This window comes from Mastomys coucha, unplaced genomic scaffold (genome assembly GCF_008632895.1).
Source record: "Mastomys coucha isolate ucsf_1 unplaced genomic scaffold, UCSF_Mcou_1 pScaffold18, whole genome shotgun sequence".
NCBI classification, from domain to species: Eukaryota; Metazoa; Chordata; class Mammalia; order Rodentia; family Muridae; genus Mastomys; species Mastomys coucha.
In genome coordinates this window covers 15,685,900-15,692,809 of record NW_022196900.1, presented here as the reverse complement: position 1 = coordinate 15,692,809, position 6,910 = coordinate 15,685,900, and the positions used below count along the sequence as shown (strand labels likewise).

Genomic DNA, 6,910 nt, shown 5'->3' with positions numbered 1-6,910 from the left:
TTGCAGATGAAGAAGCACGAAGAAATACACTTTGAAATATGGGCTTTCTGTTTATTTCCAACAGTGTGAATGTCCAAATATTTTGATGCCTTCCCTAGAAAGATGGCCACATATCCTTTCTGGAAACCCACACCAAAGCGTGAACTGGTCTGCTTCTGTATGGCTTTGTGAATGTGCATGTGGTTATCTAAAGGCCGGAGCAGGCATGACTTTTGATGTAGGGAACGTCTAACCACGACTGAACTTTGAAAAGCAAACACTCACTGTGTTTCTAGAAAGGTCACCGGTAAGTGTTTTTATTCCTGTCTTTTGTAAAATTCGAGCCAAAGATGACAGGATATCTTTTCCAAGATCACCAAAAGTATGAGTGTCAGAACCAAGCACATATTTTTCAAGTGTATGTTGTATTTTATGAAAAGTTTGAAGGCTCCAGAGTGAGTTTTCTCTGTTAGCCCTTCCAGGCTGGCTTACACTGGGTTTTCTTTTTTAATTCTGTTCCTTTTTTGTCTATCATCATAAACACTATTTATTGAATTCTTGCTGTGCCTAGCTTTGTGCTCTGAGTATTAGTATAAATTCATCTTTTAAGTCTTCTATCAGGCAGGCATCCAAGACAGAGACAAATTCTGCTAAAACTTGTCCTATCACAGTTAACAAACTACCAGGGGCCAGAGCTGAACTCCTGTCTCTGGATCCATAGTTCTTCCTCCACTATACTGCTGGTCTGCCAAGGAGAATCGGACTCAATAATGCTAAAAGGACTAAATTATGTTTAGCCTTACCAAAATTGCTATAATATGTATGATTGATGTCAGCCAATACACTTGAGACTGGGGGTACCACTCAGCTGGTAAAGAGCTTGCCTTGCAAGCCCAAGGATGTGAGTTCATTCCCTCAGAACCCGAGTGAAAAAGTCATGGGAGGAGTTTGTAAATCTTAACACAGGAGAGGGAGCTAAGGCAGGTGAATCTTTAGGGTTGGCAGGGCAACAAGCTTAGCCTATTCTGTGAGGTCAAGATGGATGAGAGATTTTGCCTTAAAAACAAAGAGGATGGCACCTAACGAAGAGAGGCCATTATCTGGCCTGCATATGCATATACATGGGCATAACATTCACATACAATGGCTGAAAGCCTAAAAGATATTCGACAGTGTTCTCAATGGTTTATATATGCTCGGTCCAGGGAGTGGCACTATTAGAAGGTGTGGCCCTGTTGGAGTAGGTGTGTCACTGTGGATGTAGGCTTTAAGACCCTCATCCTAACTGCCTGGAAGCCAGTATTCTGCTGGTAGCCTTCAGATAAATATGTAGAACTCTCAGCTCCTCCTGCACCATGCCTGCCTTGATGATAATGGACTGAAACTCTGAACCAGTAAGTCAGCCCCAATTAAATGTTGTTCTTAAAAGAGTTGCTTTGGTCATGGTGTCTGTTCACAGATGTAAAACTCTAAGTGTTCAAAGTAGAGAACTGATTTTCTTACTTTCCTCTTTGTTAAAATGCCTTTTCAGAGTGACATTATAGATGTAAGATGAGTTCATTCAGGTGGCATTTCCTAAAAATACTAGTGTAGCATCAAATTCTGGAAAACTTTTCACATGGTGTTGATATTTTGTCCAACAATTTAAAGCTATTTTATAATCTTAAAAAGGAATGCCATTGACTTCATGCCTCTGGAGTGTTCCAAATCCCTTTTAGAGATGTCTTTCCATTTGAATCTCCTTGAGATGGAGCCCCCACCCTCCCACCCCCACCCCCCGGCCTTTTATTTTATGATTAGATTTACCAGGGCTACAGGTAGAATAAGCAATTGATAGAAAGTGCTAGAATCTAGTTTGATTTTAGACAAGGTTTTCAAAAAGTTACTTTAAATTCTATATGTGTGTAAAGGAGGGGTTATGTGCACATGTGTGCAGGTGCTCACAAAGACCAAAAGAGGACTTTGGAGCCCCTTGAGCTGGCATTACATTCAAGGTGCCTGCCTCAACAGCAGTAAGCACTCTTAACTACTGAGCCATTTCTTCAGCCCTAAGCCTTTTTATATCCCAATTGGGGCTTTTCATCTGCAAACTGATAACAAGGACCCTCAGTCATTGGGTCTCCTATGAAGAAGTAAATAAAAAACTAAGAAGAAAAAGCTAGTGAGGTATATAATTGATGACGGTGTTTGTAGTCCTGTGGGGAAAGGGTTACATTTTGGTGGATATGTTCCCCATTAGTGGTTGTGCTGAGAATCCAGTGCATAGAAGGCAAGTGCTCCACTATTAAGCTACACTCAGTTGTTATTAAAGTTAAGCCTGAATCTAGGAACTTCTATTAGTGAATATGATGATTTGTTTGGGTCACCTGACCTTCAGATTCTGATTCTCTGTAAATGAGACTCTTTTGAGGGCTAAGACATTTGCTCTTTGCTTTGAATTTTCTCTGAGCTGGACTACTATAAAAACAAATCCCATCAATCTGTAAAATGCCTTTCTCTTCCCATAATTCCTTCCCCTACTGATGCTATGAGAAGTCACCATTGCAAGCCTAGTCTCTCATGTGAAACTCTCTTTTTGTCTCTCTTTCATTGCACCCCAGTTCATCTTGCTCCTCGCCACCTGGGCTCAAATTTAGCTGAATCTCTCACAGGTGTGTCTATTACTTCTGACTCCTACTTGCTGTTACCCCCCACCCCCAACAACTGTTCTACATAATGCCTGGATCATCTTTCTCCAGGATTATTGAATTATTTTCTTCCAGGAAAAAATGGACAATTTCTATGTCTAGCCAATGCCTGTGGATTTCCTAGGGAGGGGAGGTCTACCAGAGACACTCTGCCTTTGTGCTATATTGTCTTCTGGGTCAAGTTTTTGTTCTAAGCTCCTGTTTAGGAGTTAGGTTGGATGACACACAGGTAGAAGAGCTGTTGGTGTGTGAACTAGCTTTATGAACTAACTAGTTTCTTCTAGGGCTGGCTTTGGCTTTCTTGTTGGCCTTCCTGGGGCATAGGGTAGGCTAGCAGGGGTAAAGATGAAGCTGAAGTCTTGTCTCAATGACTACACAGACCAAGAAGCATTCCAAGCAGGTAAGGCATCAGGGTAGGTAGTGGAGAGAGGAGGGCTCCTTCAGTGCTTCACCACATGAGATTCTAAATGTTCCTTCTTTTCTAGGAAGCTCCAGCTCCTGGTATCATTGTCCAACTCTTAGTTCCTGGATTCATCTGTTACTAAAGCTTGAGTCTTGCCAGGTGCAGGGTTGGGCTAATGAGATAGACCTTCAGCTAAGACAGACCTGAGCTGGTGTCATGTTCTAAGTTGTGTTCCATATTAAAAACTTGAAAAAAAAAGTTTAAAAGTAGAAAAAAAATAGGACATAGAGAATATAGAAAGCATTCACATAGATTCACATAGAGGTGAGGCAGGGCTCTATTAGGAAACTGCTGCTTGAGTTATTAGTGGGATAATGTGTGCATGCGTTGTGTGTGAGCATACACAACTGACCTGTGCATTATGGTTATTACTGAAGGAGGCACCACTAAACCGGAGTCTATATGAGCAATTTCTCCTAGTTTTCTCTTGTTAGCTAATCCTGTATCTCCCAGATTGTCACACAGACAATCTCCTTTCAGGTCGGGGTGATCACATAATCCCCTTCATAAGTAGCTGCACTATTCCCAGGAATAATTCATGAGCATAGCCTTGAAGGTCACCAGTAATCCAACTCCAGATTCCTTCCGGTTTCATCGACTCTGGACATTTTGCTCTCCTCTGTGGCTTCCAAAGTGCCCTTTTCACATGTCTTTTTGCCTTTGTTCTTATTATTCTCGGTGCTGAATGACAACTTCAATTCTTTGTCTGTCTACATTCGAGTCATTTTAAAATTGTTGTAAAGCAATGGCTCCCAACCTTCTTAGAGCTGCTTAATGCAGTTCTTCATGTTGTTGTGACCTCCAACCATAAAATTATTTTCCTTGCTATGTCACAGGTCTAATTTTGCTACTAATAAATTACATCATAAATATCTGATATGTGATACCTGAAAAACAGGCATCTGACCCCAAGAAGGCCACGGCCCACAGGTTGAGAACCAGTGTTCTAAAAAGAATTATTTTTTTTTCTGATTAAAAATTTGGAATATTTCAAATGTTAAGAAGAATTAAGTAGAATCATATAATCCCTTCACTCAGAAGCAGAATATCTTTAGATATACCTCCTCATCTTTGCTTCACTGTTCATGTAGATATGATTATATATAGACATGAGTATATATTCAGAACTCTTATTTCTTACTTAGTACATTATAAAAAATTTGCAACGCCACTAAATATTTTTAAAAATATAAATACCGTAGCTGGGTGTGTTGAATAGCACTGGGAGGTGGAACCCAGGGAACCAGAGGTAGGAGATCATCCTCAGCTACACAGTGAGTTCAAGGAAGACCCCAAAATAAGTAAAGACACATGTTTTATAACATATTTCTTTATATATAGTTTCTGTATATTTTACTCTGAAAATATCATTAAACATTTAATAATTCATAATATTTTATCTCTATAGATAATTTCTTCCTATATCTCTTTATATAGATCTGTGAATTTTCTTCCTCTTTTTTTTCCCCCATGGGCTTCTGCAGCTTTTATTTTTGCATGTAAACTACTGGGGGAGTCTTGATGGTGGGCACCCTAGAGATGACACTGGAGTTCCGAGGGCTCCAGACACTAGCTGGGAAGTCAGGTGACAGAAACAATGATTCAGACCAATCACGTGATTACAAAGCTGGGGTCTCCAGCAGGTTCAGGTGTGGACATCTAAGGAAGCAATGGCGTGGGAGGGGCAAACACTGGGTTGGCCTTGGATGGATGACATCAGGGACAAGGCCTTGGATTGGATGACATCAGGGACAGAGGACCTAAGCAGCTGGTGGCTCCAGGGATCTCCAGTCCATGCTTTACTTGGCCAGGGGGTTCCTGAAGGACCGGCCAGCAAACTTGGCTTTGCTGCCCAGCTCTTCTTCGATTCTAAGGATCTGATTGTACTTGGCCAGGTGTTCAGATCGGCAAGGGGCACCAGCCTTGATTTGCCCAGTGCAGAGCCCCACCACCAGGTTGGCAATGAAAGTGTCCTTAGTCTCCCCAGATCAGCCATTGGACTGGACCAGCTTACACACCCTCAGAGACTCGGTCACAGAGGTGATCTGGTTCACTTTGAGCAGGAGGCAGTTGCAGAACTTCTCGCCTGCAGCCTTGGCAATCTACTTAGGGTTGGTCACTGTGAGGTCATCGACCACCACCTGAATGCCTGCACTAGCTGTGAACTTCTACCAGGCATCCCAGTCGTCCTGGTCAAAGGGGTCTTCAATGGACACCACTGGGTAGTCCTGGATGAAGGACATGTACAGTCAGCCAGCTGGTCAGGCGTGATGCACCTGCTGGGGTCATCCGGAGACTTGAAGTCCAGGTCATACTTGCTAGACCTGTAGAACTCAGAGGCAGCCACATCCATGCCGATGACAACCTGGTCAGTGTAGCCAGCCTTGGTAATTGCAGTCTTGAGTAGCTCCAGTGCTTCTTTGTTCTCCAGGATGTTAGGACCGAATCTGCCCTCATCACCCACATTGGTGGCGTCCTTTCTGTACTTCTCCTTGATGACGTTCTTCAGGTTGTGGTAAACCTCTATTCCAATGCACATGGCTTCCCGGAAACTGGATGTCCCCACAGGCAGGATCATAAACTCTTGCGTGGCCAGCTTGTTGCCAGCATGAGAACGGCCGTTGATCACACTGAAAGGTGGGACCGGCAGAATGACTTCAGGATTGCCGGTAAATGTGACGGTAAAGGGGCATCCCCTTTTCCACGGCACCAGCTTTGCAGATAGCCAGGGATACTCCTAGGATGGCGTTTGCACCAAATTTAGATTTATTCTCGGTGCTGTCCATCTTGATCATGATCTGGTCAATGTTCTCTTGCTCCAGAACATTCACTTTCTTGGTAATCAGGTGCAACAGTGTTAGTAATGTGCTCAACAGCCTGTGAGACACCCTTCCTCATGAAGTGGGTCTTTTCATTGTCTCCGCGTTCTAGGGCCTCCTAGTTGCCAGTGGACGCACCGCTGGGCACTGCAGCTTGGAAGAGACCTTTTGCAGTGTATAGATCCACCTCAACAGTGGGATTCCCACGGGAGTCAAAGGTCTCTCTGGCATGGATCTTGAGAATGGACATGGTGAGCTTCTGGCAGTTGGATCGCTGTGAAGGAAGGAAAGAGGATTCTGTGAGTTTTCTTCCTCTTAGAATTAAATGTCAGATTTGGATTTCTTGGGTAAAATTGTAGCAATACTTTTAAAGGACTTGATAAATATATATTGTTTGATTTCTCATGAAAACTTCACACAATTCTAATTTGTGTCAACACTAGGTACTGTCTTAAAATTACCTGCAAATCTGACAGAAAAGAAATAAATTTGTAGTTTACTATTTTAGTTTAGATTTTTCAAGTAGTAGTAAGGTTAAAAAACTATGTTTTGAGAAAATTGCTTGCCTCTAATCTTTGCTTTTTTTTCGTTTGTTTAATCAGGCAGGTTGATTTTCCCCACCCCCAACTTCTTTTCTACCTTTATTAGAAACCCTCCTGATTCCTAAAAGCTCATTTTTTTTTTTTCAAAGCTGAACGTAAAGCTCCTCCTTATGGAACTTTCTTTTAGTCTTGGCTTTAACATTTTATTGTTGCCATCCCATAACTCTTTGTACCTCTGTTTACAGATCAACGTATTCTGCCGTGTCAGATGTTATCTCACTTCATTAAAAGACATTTTCGAGGAGAAAGTTTTCCTTGTTTCCTCCTGAATCTCTCTCCAATGAAGGGCAGAAATCTGGGAATCAGCAATTATTCTTAGTCTTTGCCAAGAGAGAAAGAGATTCTCTTTTTTAAGGTGAA

General features: G+C 42.2%; 1 pseudogene; it reads right to left on the bottom strand.

The window, feature by feature from the left end:
* Positions 1 to 4,928: 4,928 nt before the first annotated feature.
* Positions 4,929 to 6,234, bottom strand: LOC116095330 (annotated as a pseudogene).
* Positions 6,235 to 6,910: the final 676 nt, after the last annotated feature.